A 14,627-nucleotide genomic window follows, 5' to 3' on the forward strand; every position below is an offset into this window, starting at 1 on the left:
AGAGCGGGAAGTCTGCTGCAGGGAAGAACAAAAGCATGGCTGCGCGATAGTATTATCTCTGCAGCAGCAGCTGGATCCCGGACGGAGGGTTGAGGCAACTATCTAGTCTGTTACACTGCATTTTTATTAGTGACACCCTCCGTTATTCGGTCAGCTCAGCCGACTAAGCTATTCTCCGAGTTCTGGCTGGTCACCCTGACTCCATTAAATGGGAGAAGGAAAGAGAAGACAGAAGGGTAATTTGGACCAAGTGGGGCAAAGGGGGATTCCTCTCCTTCGGAGTCGGCGTCCCTCATCCTCCGGGACGTGGGGGAATTCCAGGACCGTATTTAACCCATAAAACCAATGCATCCTATTAATTAGTTGCTACGCGTAGGGAAGGCAGTGAAAGGCTTCATCTTCTCTTTCCAGCTGGGGCCAGCAGAGCCCGGTTGGTCAGAGCTGCCTGGCTGGTGCACACTAGCCCCGGACCCCTCTGGTCCCTCAGAGCCCGCATGGGACCGAGTGGAGGTCAAGTCAAAGGGCATGACCGAAGGGTGCTTGCCCCCACGCCCGCCCGCTGAGTCCGCAGCTCGGTTTTTGAAAGACCCAACACTAACACTGCAAGGCTGGAGGGCGGGGAGGGGGCGGGTCGCGGTGGGGGCGGGGCTGGGGCGGGGACGAAGAGGCCCAGGAATGCCTCGGGAAGTGTAGTTTCAACACCCTCAGTAGCGTAGCTACCCAGGCTCTGCTTGTGGAATGTGAACTACAACTCCCAGGAGTGTGCGGGCCCTGCCCGGGAGTACATGCGCAGTGAGCGCCGCATTGTATCCTATCAGGCGAGGAGAGGGTGATGTCACCTGCGAGTTGGTAACCTACGAGCGGCTGTGAAGGAAACTGTTTAACCGGATCCCATTGTACCCGGAGCGCAGAGCCGCCTTTTCAGCATGCGGGGGCTGCTCAGGTAAGGGGGACGTTCCGCGTCGCCCGCCGCACTCCTTCATTAAGTGGCACCAGGAGGTGGCGCGGGGGTGGGCGTGCTTCTTCGGGCCCGGTGCTGGGTTAGCGGCGCGCCCTCCCGCTGCCTCCCCGGAGCTCCGGGGCCAGTAGGTAAATATTAAACCCGTCCTTCAGGTTGAGTCTGGGTGGGAACAAGACCTAGACAGTTCCCGGCTGCCAAGCAGGGTTTGGGAAAATGGCTGCAAGCGCGGTGCAAAGCAAGGCGAGACCGGGGGAAGGCGCCCCCGGGGACGGGGGTGCCTCCCTTCTTTCTTTCTGAGGTGCTCGGATGCCAAGAGAGCCGGCAGGGTACCACTCGCCGCCTTGCTGCTGACACCCCGGGGCTGGGGCGCTGGGGGTCGTGGCCTTGACTGAGTGCTGAGGGCACTGCTGCTGTCGGGAGCTGCTGGTCCGGGAGGCTCCGGGAGGGACAATCCCGAGGCAGGCTTGGTAGACTCGGAGGTGTAGACCGAAGAGAAGGGACTCGTTTACTCGTTCGCGTCCCAGCAGAACCCCCACCATCCCGGGCACCCTCACCTCAAGACTCATTCGAAAGGGATGGGGTGACTGTAATTTAGGCAAAGTTGGAAGCTAAAGGTCTCAAACCAGAAAGAGGAGGGAAAGCCGCCTTGCGGAAGGAGTGAGGGGTGTTGGCGGACAGCAGCGAGGGGCGGCTGCGCAGCCTGCGGACCGGGTTCGAGGCGCCAAAGAGCGCTCCCGCCTCCCGTCCCTCTGGGTAGGGCGCATCTTGGTGCCCATTGCACTGATGGCTCCCTCGACAAAGAACACCTGAGCTGGGACAAAGCGTCTGCTCGGAGCGCTGGGCTGGGACGTGGTAAAGCGGTGGGGAGTGTCGAATTATCTAGCGATACGACTCGCAGCGGGGCAGGAGAGCTGGGTAATCGCTTTTCCCAGCTGGTGGTGAAAATCCAACTGCTTGTGATCCGCTTGGAGACGTGCGCGGCGCCCGAGAACCCTATAAAGTCCTCTGGATTTCCTTTCCCTAGCACTCTTATCCTTTCTCTTACTTGTTCATCAAACCCTTGCTAAAGGCTCTGTTCTCAAGTTAATCGCAGCCTGCGATTGGAGTGTTCTGTCTCTTGCGCCCATAAAATATTTTAGGGGACCCAGGAATAGAATACACTTCAACCCCCGTTCCCCACCCCGCCTCCCATCTTCACCCGCAGGAGAGCATCAAGAGTAAATGCCACCCGTGACCGTTTTGCTCCTCTTGAGTTGGTAGTTTCTTGAGACTCGAGAAGGACCTAGTGAATTGAAGTGGGGTTTGCCTGCGAGATGAATCCCGTTGCCATGGCGACTCCTGCCGTCGGAATCTTAACTGCTCCCACTGCTGTTTCAATTCAGTGTGGCTCTGCGGGCAGCTGGGAGGGCGTGGCCAGTAGGTGTGGTTAGATGCTCTCCCTGGGCCCAGCTGTTCTCTCCTAGTCACCGGTTTCACAGCCCCGGGCTCTCTCCATTCTCTTGTAAATAGCTTGGACACAATTTTTGGACCCCCTTCCCTGTCGCGTCCCCATACCTGGTCTCTCCACCTCCCTCCCCAGAAAAAGCTGTTAAGAGCCTTTGCACTGAGGCAAACTCTGAAAATTACAATCAAAAGATCTCTCTCCCTTCAGGCTGATCTCTCATTTCAAGAAAATGAAAACATACGTTTTCCTAATAACGTATATTATAGTGCTGTAGGCACCTTTCTCCAGGAGAGAGTTCTCCTCTGTTATGTGTGAAGAGAGCTTCCTGGCCACCAGTAAAGGTCCTTAATTTGCCCTAGGTGCAATTCACTGGAAGTTTTTAGGGACAAGTAATAACTGAAATTGAATTCTGGAAGTCACGGCTATCCCTTGTGGTTCTCATGAAATCTAAAGACCCGTCTAGAGGATGGAGATCCTTGAGAGGGTTGGGATCTAGGAAGCCTGGGTCCTGCTCTCGCTCTGTCATTACTGGGTTCCCCATTCTGGGGTGAACCCTCTGCCTCTGGGGACCTCAGTCGTTGGTGATGTGGGAAGAGGGGCACAGCAGTTTTCCTAAAGTTGATTTTCGGTATAAAATCTTGTGGCTCTAAGAAGGAGTTGTTCATTGTCTTTTATTTTTCTCAAAGAAATCTGAAGATGAGAGTTTAAGCCCAGCTTCTGACACTGTGACATCGGGCTAATATCTCTGAGCCTTACTTGTATGGCAAAATAGCCCGACTTTTCATGGTAATCCCTCAAAGTGGGCAAGGCAGCTGTATTAGTATTTATAATATTAGTTCTACTACTACTATTATCCCAGTATCTGGACTTCTTTTTATCCTTTTATTATAGAATTGTTTAGATTTTGACTTTTTATAGATTCTTGTTGAATGCAGTTATTTGTAATTTAATTGCATTAAGAGTAATTGAATTATGCAAACATTTTGCCTACCTTCTGCTTTCATTTCATACCAAAGTGGATTATCACAGACATTGCAGTTAAGGGGGGAAGGTGTATATCTGCTAGCATCTATGCGTGTACATTCGTGTGCAGGTAAATGCTTGGGGTTGCTGTGTGCCAGGCGGTTGACATTCATCATCTTGTTTTAAGTAGGTGGTTGCATCCCCACGAGGAAACAGGATCAGAAATTTCACTCACAATTTTTGTCATAGAAGTTAGCACTGACTGAAATCTCCTTCAGTTATCTCCTTACTTCTGACTCCCTATAATTCTGATAATAATTCCAATGTGTGTGGGTTTTTCCCACTCCGTGAAGGTCTTTGAGAGCAGTCTTTGTCTTGTCGATCCCTGTCTATCCAGCATTTAAAGCAGTGTTTGGCCATTGGTAGGTATTTTATAAATATTTGTTGAATCACTACTGACTAGTAGAACCATGATTGGAGATCCAAGATCTATATTCTTTCCACTGATAGTTTTGTCATCAGTTGTAATATTCCTCTTAGTTTTCTGTCAAGCAGTTTCATCTCAGCATAAATCAAAACTCCTGTGTAGCATGTGACGAGGTATAAACGGCCTTCCATGTGTTTGAAATAGTCAAATTGTAACTATTTGCTTTTGGAATATATTCACTCACAGAGACTTTTTCCCCCTATAATTAATTCTTTATACAATTCTTATTACCCCAAACCAGACATTTCTAGATTTCTCTCTGTTGTACTGTCCTTGGCCCAGATAACTTTCCCAGGAGGTAAATGACAGGGGAACAGGGAGAGAGACCAAGGCAAAGATACCTAGAGACTTTTGCCAGGCTGCCAGTGGCCCCAGAGGCACCATGTGGGTAGAAGAGTGGGCAATAGCTCTCTCATTTGGGGTGGGGTTCTATAAACAGGGGTAAGTTGTTCAGGCTGGCTGATGTGAGAGGGGAACAGGGTAAAAGACATTTGTCCAATATTTGTAGCATTCAGTTATCATCCAGTAAGTTGCATTCTGTGGGTTTTCCAAAGTGTAAATTAGTGAGGAGGTGTGATAGTAAAGAGGGTGCAGTGGGTCATGTCCTTGGGTGGTGCTTACAGGAGCTCAGTGAAAAGGTGCCAAGGAATTTGAACCCTGGCTTTCTTGCTTTGTGGACATGCCTCTGGGTGTTAAGAATTTGTGTGTCTGCATGTGGTTTTATTTGAGCTACTTTGTTTAAAAGGCTGCTTTTAGTGTTGATACTGTGGTCATCAGAACAAATAAGGTGTTTACAAACAAAACATAGTTAAGACTGAAAGTGTTTCACTTTGTAAATATTTGGGGGATAGTATAAAGAGTGGCTTTGGCTTGAGAATCTTGAGGTCTTCTGTTAAATTACTTGAAAACTTACAGCTGTTGGATCAGGGGAAACAAGCTTTTCCAACAAAGTTTGGTACCACTGAGAGCCTTAGGTGTTTGGCTCAGGAAATAATCACAGAGCCTGTGACTTCTGTGGGGCCCTCCCTGGCTTCGTGTCATGCTCCTGGTATTTCCAAGTGTTAAGTCTATCCTTACATTTCAGGAAACAAAGCAACTTTGCCAACTTAGGTTAGCAAACTAGTTGAATCTCTAGAGGGGGCACCAGTCAAAATGAAAATTCTTCTGTTTTGTGATTTTTCTTCTTTGGACAAGGAATGTGGACTACTGTCACTTCTTTTGGCACCATAATTTCTAACTTGGTAATGGAAGGAATCTTTTAAGTGAATGTATATCTTAAACACTTACCGCATCCGATGATAGTGGTTTCCCTGAGAGCTTGGTTTAGAGGCAACTGCTAGCACAGGTAATATTTCAGAACTTGGTAAGTAGGGCTTCTTCTGTAGATTGGCAGGGCTGGGTGGGGGGGCGCAGGCTGGGGCTGTCCTAGGATACCTCTGTTGAGGGTTGTGCTTGGAGTGGCTGAGTGGCTGATAGAGATTGGAATTGAAGGATGGCTCTGAAGTGCCGCTCCTCCCCCTTCCTTCAGGCTACCACTTATTGCCTCCACTGAAAGAGGGACAGATGACGATGAGATGCAAGTTGATTTTGGTGACCTACATTCCACTTGAGCAGACTATTTCCACAGCAAAAAAAAACATTTACCTTTGTATTTTCTGGCATCCTTTCCACTGTTCCAAAAACAGAGAAATGAGCATTTCAGAGTGAGTTTGCATTCATAGTACACATATCTAAAAGTGATTTAAATGTTAAGTCCTAGGAGCATAGCAACAAGCACACAGAGCCTGAGCACCCCCCCTCCCCTGCCCATTAATCCATTAATCTGAGGTTACCAAATATACCCTCAGCCTTGCTGAGCTTATTTTCCCTGCTGATGTTTAAGCACACCTGGTTTTTACCCCTATCTGTGACTTTCTGCAGTAATGGCTCCCCTCATCTGGAATGAGCACTCTTCTGAGCATCTGAATTCTCCTTGTGCTCTCAGATCCAGCTTGAGTGCCATAGCTTCTGGGAAGCCTTCCCTGCCTGTCCCTCCGCTTTCGCCACCACGCCTGGCTCCTTGCTCCTTAGCGCCCTCAGCCTGACCACGCAAACAAACACTCATACCGAATGTGATACTAACCGTCAAGGGATGTGAGGTGCTAAACTTGGGTCAGGCCTTTCCTAATACTTTACATGAGCTTAACTATAGACTCCTCCACAGCTGCATGAGGTAGGTACTGTTATCACTATGTTACAGCTGAGGAAACTGAGGCATGAAGAACTTAAGGAACTCACCGAGCTCAGGTCACACAGCTGGTAACTGGCAGACCCTGTTAGGGACCCAGGCTTCCAGTTCTTTACACCCCCCCACTATTGCCTTGCCTCTGGTTTTCCTATATGTTATTCTTTTCTCTCCATTGAGTTGGGGGAATCACAACTTCCTTTGTGTCTCTTGATTCTGAAACAGTGCTAGGTCAACAAGTGCTGGGTTGATTAAGAGTAAAACTGCTTTTTCACTTAATGGTTTCTTAGAGTCTGATTTTCTGGAACAGAAAATGTTTTATGAGATTTAAAATGTTGCATTTGTTTATTTGAATGTTAAGAATTTTTGAACTCCCTCCCTTTTGCTTTGTGAATGATGGGGAAATTATTCGAAAAAGGAAATGCTCTTAAATGCCATCTCTGAATCTATGTGGAGTTTGTCCAGCATTAGACCCTCTTGTTAACTGAGATAACTTTTCAGTAGGTTGAATCCCTTATCTGAAGAAAGCCCTTCTCACCCAGAACAGGGCCACAGAAGCCTGTCTTGAGAGTTAAGACTCCCATAACTTCTTAGCTTCCCAACTCCCTGTTGTCTTTTAACATAAATTGTGAAAGCTCTTTTGAAAAGAAAATGAAAACTTGAGTAGTAGTCAAACACGTAATCTAATACTGGGTATCCTTACACATTAAAATAAGCTTTTTCCCCCCTCACCTTAGAAGAGAGACTTACTTTTACAGTGGAGCAAATCTGGCACCAAATATACAATTGCAGTTCTTTTAAACCATAGCCACTATTGTGAATTAAATGTGGAAAACTAGGCAAGCAAGTTCAATTTCCAGTGTAGTTGGTGTGATTTCCTGACTCACAATAGATCTTTTACTTTTGGCTTAACACTGGATATTGTGCCACTTTGACAATATTTAATGAAGACAATTGAATAAAACACAAACTGTGTCATTTAGAGAAATAATAGGAAAGTTATGCCCTAACAGCATATTGCCAGGAAAGGAAAATGAAAACAAAAGACTTGTTAGCCCTTAGGCTGCTCAAACGTAATATTCATTTAACAGATATTAGTTTCAGAAGCTTTTTTAAATTCGTCGTGTTACATTTCCTAAGTATGTCATTCACCTTTAGTAATAACCTGAGCTCATTCTGTTCTATAAATTGCACCAGGATCGGAGTTGAAGGTTCCTTGTACTTCTGCCAGGCACACAGTTAGGGACACGCATTAAACTGGTCTTTGTCCTCTTCATTTCTGAAAAAAATACCTTCTGTACGATTGGCAAACATTGCCCATCTGATGGACTGTCTGAATTTAGACTTCCAAGTGTAGATAGCCTAGATCTGATCTTTGGGCATTGTCTGGGCAATACAGATGCCCATCTTTTGTTTTTTGAGATGAGTTCTTATATTCTGGCTTATTGGCTAAGCTCAGTTTGTTAGTGACGTACAAACCAGGTCAAGGGCATGGGTTAGCTTTGCCTTGTCTTGGAGTCACCAACTGCACCTGTAATTCTAGTAACTCTTTTTTTTTTTTTTTTTAACTCATCATGCTCTTGGTCACAAAGGACACTAGACAGTGGAGGATAGACCCTGTGGATATATCAGTGCATAGCCATCATCACTAAGGGCAAAAGATGGTGCCATATTATAAAATGAACTGATGAGGGTCTTAGTTTTTTCAGACCCCGTAAGTTAGAGGTAGGGCTTCACCAGCAGTTTGCCTAGGAACTATGTTTATGCTTCTGACAGGTGTCCTCCTGTGAAGAGCGTGGGTCAGGACTAGGGGCAGCTTCCTAAAACATAGCCTTGGTCTTTTCCTTCCCTTTCTTGGGGGTGTGACCACAGTCATTAGTGTGTGTTTTGGTGCCCATTCTGGGCTTCACTCTTCTCCCATAAAATTCTGCAGATTTGCACCCTGGAAGAAGAGTGAAGGATCGTGCCCAACATCATTCACCAGGTGAGTTAGATTGTTCACATGTGTCTAGGCTTAAATTTGTATTTCATTCATAGAGATTTGGTAAAACTGAGCAGTGAAATGTCTAGACACGAATTAAGTTAGAAACTACAGTTCTGTGACAAGAGGGTTAGGCTAGGGACCCTTCTAAATCCTGAGAATTTACTACAAAACTTATTGTAAAAAGTTAAAGGAAATGAAATGGACAAATCAAACCATTTAAAGGTCCTTGCTGCATTCTCAACTCTTGAAAGTTGGTGAAATTTTGAATATAGAAAATGTCATGGTTTTGGCCAAGGTAAATGATTTAGGAATTAAAAAAAAATGCTGCCACAGTTACCCCATGTTAGCGGTGGCTATTTGAGTTAGGATGATAGTGGCAAAAGAAACAACAATAACATTTCTGTTTGTTTCCCATTCTCTTTGTGTGTGGCAATCTAGTTTGCATTAGAGGTTCTCCTCCCCACACCCCGCTCCCTGCTCAGCACTCAATGGTCATTCAGAGTAAAAGTCAGAGAGGGTGTGGAATGAATCTTGCTGGAATTGAAGCTGATAGCTAAGACTTCATTATGTCCTCAGAAGGTTAAATGAAAGGCATGTTATTATATTTTTGTATTTTTAAAATCAAGAATAGAGATTAGATTGGACTAGAAAACTTCTGTGACCCATTTAGGGCTTGACACTCAACGAGTAGGTGACACTTCCAACTACAGTTCCAGGAACCACGGCAAGAGACTGCCTTGCTTCATATTTTATGCTAAGGAAGTGAGTAAAAAAAAATTTTTTTTAAGTATATAAAATTTTTAGTTTGACCCAATTTCTTTTCTTTTCCTGTGACGGAAGGTACCTTTCTTCCATACCCCAGCTTTTCCTACTATACTCCTTGGATTGCAATTTGAGTCTGAAGGACCAGTGACCTACTTCCTTGCCAGGAACCTGTCTGTGGGCAAAGGGAGACCGTGGTACCCTGTGGCCAGGTTCCATACCAGGGGAGCCACACTCACCGAACTTACAAATGGTCTTCCCCCTTAACCTCCGACTTAGAATAGGGAGCTGTGTGGCAGCAGAGAGGGGATGGCTTACATTTTAATTCTCCCAAGCTCAGATTGTTTTTCTGATGGAACAAGTTGGGGGAAGTAGGTGGAAGGGAGGACAGAGGGAGTTATTGGGTTTCACTTATCTTATCATTTGTTTCCCTCTGGATTGCCTTTGTTTATACAGGTCAGGAATTCCTCCAACAGAAAGTATGCATCCACACGGGGATGTTCAGATTGGGGCTTCCTTCTCCTTGTGCTCCAGTTGCTGACTTGGCTTTCCTCTCTCCAGCTTAATCTGAAAGGAGGGCTGGAAATATTTAACCTGCTTTAAATTTTTCTGTTATATAAAAAAGAGATCCTAAAACAATGACTTGGGACAAATGGATTAATGATTTTTCTGTCAGGGAAAGGGGATGATGCTGAGTAAGTTTAATATCTACGTATAACTTACTTATGTTGGTTAAGAGTTTAGACACGAATGTTTGACACCCTGAATAAAATCCCTTCGCCTTTTGGTTGCTGCTTGGCAATTGTACAGAGGAAAAAGAAACACCATTTGATTTTAGGTTTAGATTTGGGTAATCTTGGCCATTCCTTTAAACTTTCCTGGGCCTCTGTTTCCTCACCTGTGAAACAATGTGAAAATTCTAAAATTTTATGAGAATGGTTTCATCTTAACATAATGACCTCACTTATATGGCGCTGTGTAACGTTGATGTAATGTCCACTGAGTTTCCCTAGAATGGAGATCAGTGTGGGGGAACTCTATTTTTTCCCCTTCAGAATTTCCAACATTGGTCTCTGCTCTTAGCGCAAGGTTTCTGAGACCCTGTTCTTGGCTGGAGCTAAACCCTCAAGATCTGATCTCTAATCTCCTTAACTAAACAGCTTCTAGTCACGTTCTCCAGTCCTGGGGCTTAGGAAATTCCGTAGGATATAAGTAAGGGATGAGGCTAGATGGTGTCTTTGCGTGACCATCCAGTTCTCTTTAAATTGATCATCTCTTTAAACCAGAATTTGATTACCACCATTGCCACACAGGATGGATGTAGCCAACAGTCATGTTTTATTTGGCCAACACAGTGTTATTTTTAAAAAGGGAATGGTTTTATTGAGCATTTACACTCTAATTTGTCACTGACCTCACAGCACCCTAGTGCCTCATACACAGCCACTTTGTTTATGTGATATTTCTTTACCTCCTTGGCCCTTGAAGGCATTTGAGTTTTCAATCCCCGTTTTAAACTAAATTAAATTGCAATAAGTGTCTCTTCAAACGTTTATCCAGCACTGGGCTGGCAAATGACCCAATCCAGGGTTTCTCAATCTCATCATTTTAGGCATTTTAGGTGGGATGGTTCTTTGTTGTTGGGGATTGTGCTGTGCATGTATGATATTCATTAGCATCCTGGGCCTCTACCCTCTAGATGCTAGTAGCAAAGTTTCCCCCAGCTGTGACAACCAAAATGTCTCCAGACATTGCCAAATGTCCCCTGGGGAGCAAAATTGGGCCCAGTTGAAAGCCAGGTGACAGATTTTGGATGGCCTGGGAATTTTAAACATTGGACCAGGCTTGGATATTTAGGGGTAAATTGGAATTCATCTGGGAGACCAAGCTATCCTGCTGTTTTTATTTATTTGGGTAGTTGGTTAGAGCAAAGTGAAGGTCAGTGGATTAGACTCTTCAGGGTCACTTCTCCATTTTTCCATGACCACTGCCTGGGAGGCCAGGCATAGTTTAAGGACATGTCCTTGGTCATAACAGGGGACTCTGTGAGACACTGATGCTGGGTCAGGGCAAGCCCACCAGCGCTAGCGGGAAAACAACTTTGAAGCCCATAGCCTGTGTTGGTAGGTCAGTAAAGTTATCTGTGGATAAAGAAGATGAGGCTTTGGGGAAAGAAAAGATCATCTCTGTTGTTATTATCAAACGCCAAAATGCTTAAAAAAAAAGAAAAAGGCATTTGCCTTTAAAAATGACAGTTTATCTCAAATCAGCAGTGAGGGAAGAACTCTGAAAAGGATTAGCAGCAGACTGATGTCCCCCTTTTTTTCTCTCCCTCAAAAAAGAATGTCTGTAAAACTTGACTCAAAAACTTGGGCTTTGGCAGCACTCAAACTTGCCTTGTCACTCAGAGTGAGTTTCCGATCAGACTCATCTCTGGCTTCATAAACATGAGGCAGATTTGTTTGTTGCAAATTTCCTAACTTGGCCTATGCCATGGGCCATCATGGAGGATTTCAAAGTCTCGAGTTATAACTACCAAAAGTGGGAAACACAATAAAATGGCTCCGTTTACTTGGATTTTACTTAGAATAATCAGATTAGATCCAAATTTCTATCAAGCATATCAGAGGCAAGTGAATAAGGGGAAAATATTATATTGAGCATTTTATGGACTATCTCATAAGCTATGGAAGTGACACCTTAAAGCATCATTTGTTTATTCACTTGGCAGGTGAAGAATGTTTTGATACTGGGTGTGAGCATATCAGAATGCTGTTTTAAATTCCAGATTTTTCCCTTTGGAATATAGAACTCTTGTTTTACTAAATAAAGCTCAGATTATCCTCTGTCTTCAGCTTCTGAAATAAACAAATTACATTGTGCAATAGGTGAAGACTCTCCCCAGTGAAAGATTCTTTGCTTTTCACTGCAAGTAATTTCATGTTTTGCTTATTTGGATCATGTCCACGTTTTCAAAGGAATGTTCCCAGCATCACTTATAGGAAGCAATGCTCTACAATCCCAAATCAATTGTTCCAATATCTGTTATTCCTGCAGATCAAACCTTTTACCCTCAGCTCTTTTCTCCCCTAAATGCTGATTTTGAGTCTCAGATGGCCAGTGTTTTCTAGTACTAGAGAAAAATTTGTTAGCATGACATGGTGTTAAAGAAAGAATGACAGCTAAAAACAAAAAAAAAGCAGAATACGGGTTTTTTTTTTTTAAGGATGATGAAAATATTCTAAAATTACTTATAATGGTTACCAGTTTGTAAGTACACTAAAACCCCCTAAACTATACATTTTAAATGAATGAATTTTATGGTGTATGAATTATGTTGAAACAAAGCTGTTATTCCTCCCCAAAAAAAGAAGGCTAAAAAGAATCAGACTAAGTAAAACCTTGGAAACAGAATTTTAGACCTTGGGGATAATATCTTTGACTTACTTTTCTGTTTCTTTTCTTCATGTACGTCTCAATGTTTTCTTTAAATAAATAGATGTATAACATGGACAAAGTGTAGTTGTGATAATTCCTCAGGACCACCTGAGCCGTGGGAAACTTTGTTATAATGGAATTTTGTTGTAATGGAATCTGGCTCATATTCTTCTCATACCTCCTAATTGTGAGCTAGGGCATTAAAGGATAGAAAGCTTTGCACTGTTTTATACCTGATGTGATGATAAGCTAAGGTTTTGGTGATATGTTTGGCTTAGTCACAATTTGCTTTAAACTTGCTCCATTTGATGATTTTGCAGGATTTTTCTCCTGTAGAAGACTTCACACTGTAAAAAGCACTCAGGTATATAATCTTGCCTGTAAAGCTAACCGTGTGTGTTGGACAAAGAATATTTCATTTATAAGGGATTATGTAGCTCAAGGTTCCTCAAATTCGGATTCATGATCCTTTGAGAAATACTGCATTAAATGTTAAGTTGCTGAATGTTTAGCTACTCACTTGGTGCCACTGGGATCATAAACTCGTGTAGAGGTAGACTTTGGGGTACTATTTGGGTATAAGGTGCTTTTCCAGACGTATTAGTTTTATTGCTGCATAATGAATTACCACGAATTTAGCGGCTTAAAACGCCACCAGGTCAGAAGTCTGAGCAGGCTGTGGCTAGGCTCTCTGCTCAGGGTGTGTCCAGGGTAAAACTCACGGGTCAGCCAAGGCTGCAGTTCTCATCTGGGGTTCAGAGGATTCCTCCAAGCTCCCTGGTTGTTGGCAGAATTTATTTCCTTGTGACTATAGGACTGAATACTCCTAGCTGTTGTCCAGAGACTGCTTTTAGCTCCTAGGGGCAACCTACATTTTATGCCACATGGGCCTACACTGGAAGTTCACGCGAGGATGTTTGTTTGATTTCTTCTAGGTGTCTTCTTCAATCAGCCAGAGAAGTGGGTGATTTTAAGGTCTCACCAGATTTGGTCAGGCCCACCCTTTGACCATATAATATAACATAATCACAAGAGTGATAGCTCATCATATTCATAGGTTCCACTCACCCTTAAAAGGTTATGGGGCATCATTTAAAGGTCTGCCTTTCATACCAGATAACAGAAATTATGCTAATATACTACTGATGATTATTAAGGTGAAAAATCCAAAATCCCAAAATGGACGACACTTCACAAGTATGCTTCAGGACCCCCTCTGTCTTTTTAAGATACCTCCCCCTCAGATTTATTGCTTTCCATTCCTGCTTTTCTTTTTTCAAGTAGAGTGAAAATGAAGATTAAAAAACATTTTTGTTATTAAAAGTTCCTACACACAAACACATAGAACGACTAATATAGCTAATATGAGAATCCTCCATATACCCACAGTTTCACCAGTTATCAGTTCATGACTAATCTTTCGTTTCTACTGCCAACTACTTTCCATCAGCTCTGGGCTTATTTTGAAGTAAATTCGAGACATTTTATAATCTCATCTGTAAATAGTATTTAGTTTATGTCCAAAAAAATCAGGACTCTCTTTAAAAACATAACTGAAATGCTATTATCATACCTAAAATAATTTGTATTTCTTTTTTTTTTACAAGTAATACATTTTATTAGAAGTTGAGTATCTGTTAATTAGCATGCAGCTATATAACTTACTATAAAGCCACTACAATTCAAACATTGTAGCATTACTACATGAATGAACACATACAAATTAAACAGAAAAGAATATCCACAAATCGTTCTAAGTATGTCTGAGAAGTTTGATTGTGATAAAGTGAAGTTATAATCTTTAAAATTGATGCCTGGAAAACTGCACAGCCATTTAAAAATATGGAACGCTTCACAAACTTGCGTGTCATTCTTGCACAGGGGCCATGCTAATCTTCTCTGTATTGTTCCAATTTTAGTATATGTGCTGCCAAAGCGAGCACTGAATTATTTCTTTAAAATTACCAAACATTTCATCAATTTTCAAATTTACTGTTGATTTTTTAAAAAGTGTTCAACTGAGAATTCCAATAAGGTTCATACACTGAATTTTTTTTTTAATGTCCGTTAAGCCTCTTTAAATCCCATGTAGTATTTTTCCTTGCAACTTACTTGTGAAAAGAACTGGATTATTTGTCCTATAACATTTCCTTCAGTCTGGCCCTCATGGTACAATATCTCTGTTTCCCCTTTTCCCTTTAAATTAGGTAAGATGAAAGTAACTGATGCCATGGACCGATCTGGTCACTAGAGGTAGAAAAGCTTATTTGGTAAACAGAAAGTGTAGATATAGTTTACTAGATACATGTGTGTATAGATATTTAGAGATATATTTGGGAGTAGAGCAAGTATGTTAGGTATTTC

General features: G+C 43.1%; 1 protein-coding gene and 1 non-coding gene across 4 annotated transcripts in view; one reads left to right on the top strand and one right to left on the bottom strand.

Annotated features, from left to right (window-relative positions):
• Nucleotides 1-817: 817 nt before the first annotated feature.
• DAAM1 (dishevelled associated activator of morphogenesis 1) overlaps nucleotides 818-14,627 on the top strand; it is a 179,277-nt gene continuing 165,467 nt past the window's right edge. Inside the window, exon 1 of one of the 3 annotated variants that reach the window (XM_089907765.1) lies at nucleotides 818-943. The gene's annotated coding sequence lies outside the window, so the exon portion shown is untranslated. Of the gene's footprint in view, nucleotides 944-990; nucleotides 1,090-14,627 lie in introns of those variants that run through there. The other 2 variants (XM_089907762.1, XM_089907764.1) reach the window with 2 other exon arrangements.
• On the bottom strand, nucleotides 14,100-14,206 carry LOC115803661 (U6 spliceosomal RNA). The gene has a single exon (XR_004024433.1). It is a non-coding gene; the product is annotated as a U6 spliceosomal RNA (small nuclear RNA).

This window comes from Delphinapterus leucas, chromosome 2 (assembly GCF_059928025.1).
Source record: "Delphinapterus leucas isolate spDelLeu-1000000601 "Yukka" chromosome 2, BTC_Dleu_Yukka2, whole genome shotgun sequence".
Lineage (NCBI taxonomy): Eukaryota > Metazoa > Chordata > Mammalia > Artiodactyla > Monodontidae > Delphinapterus > Delphinapterus leucas.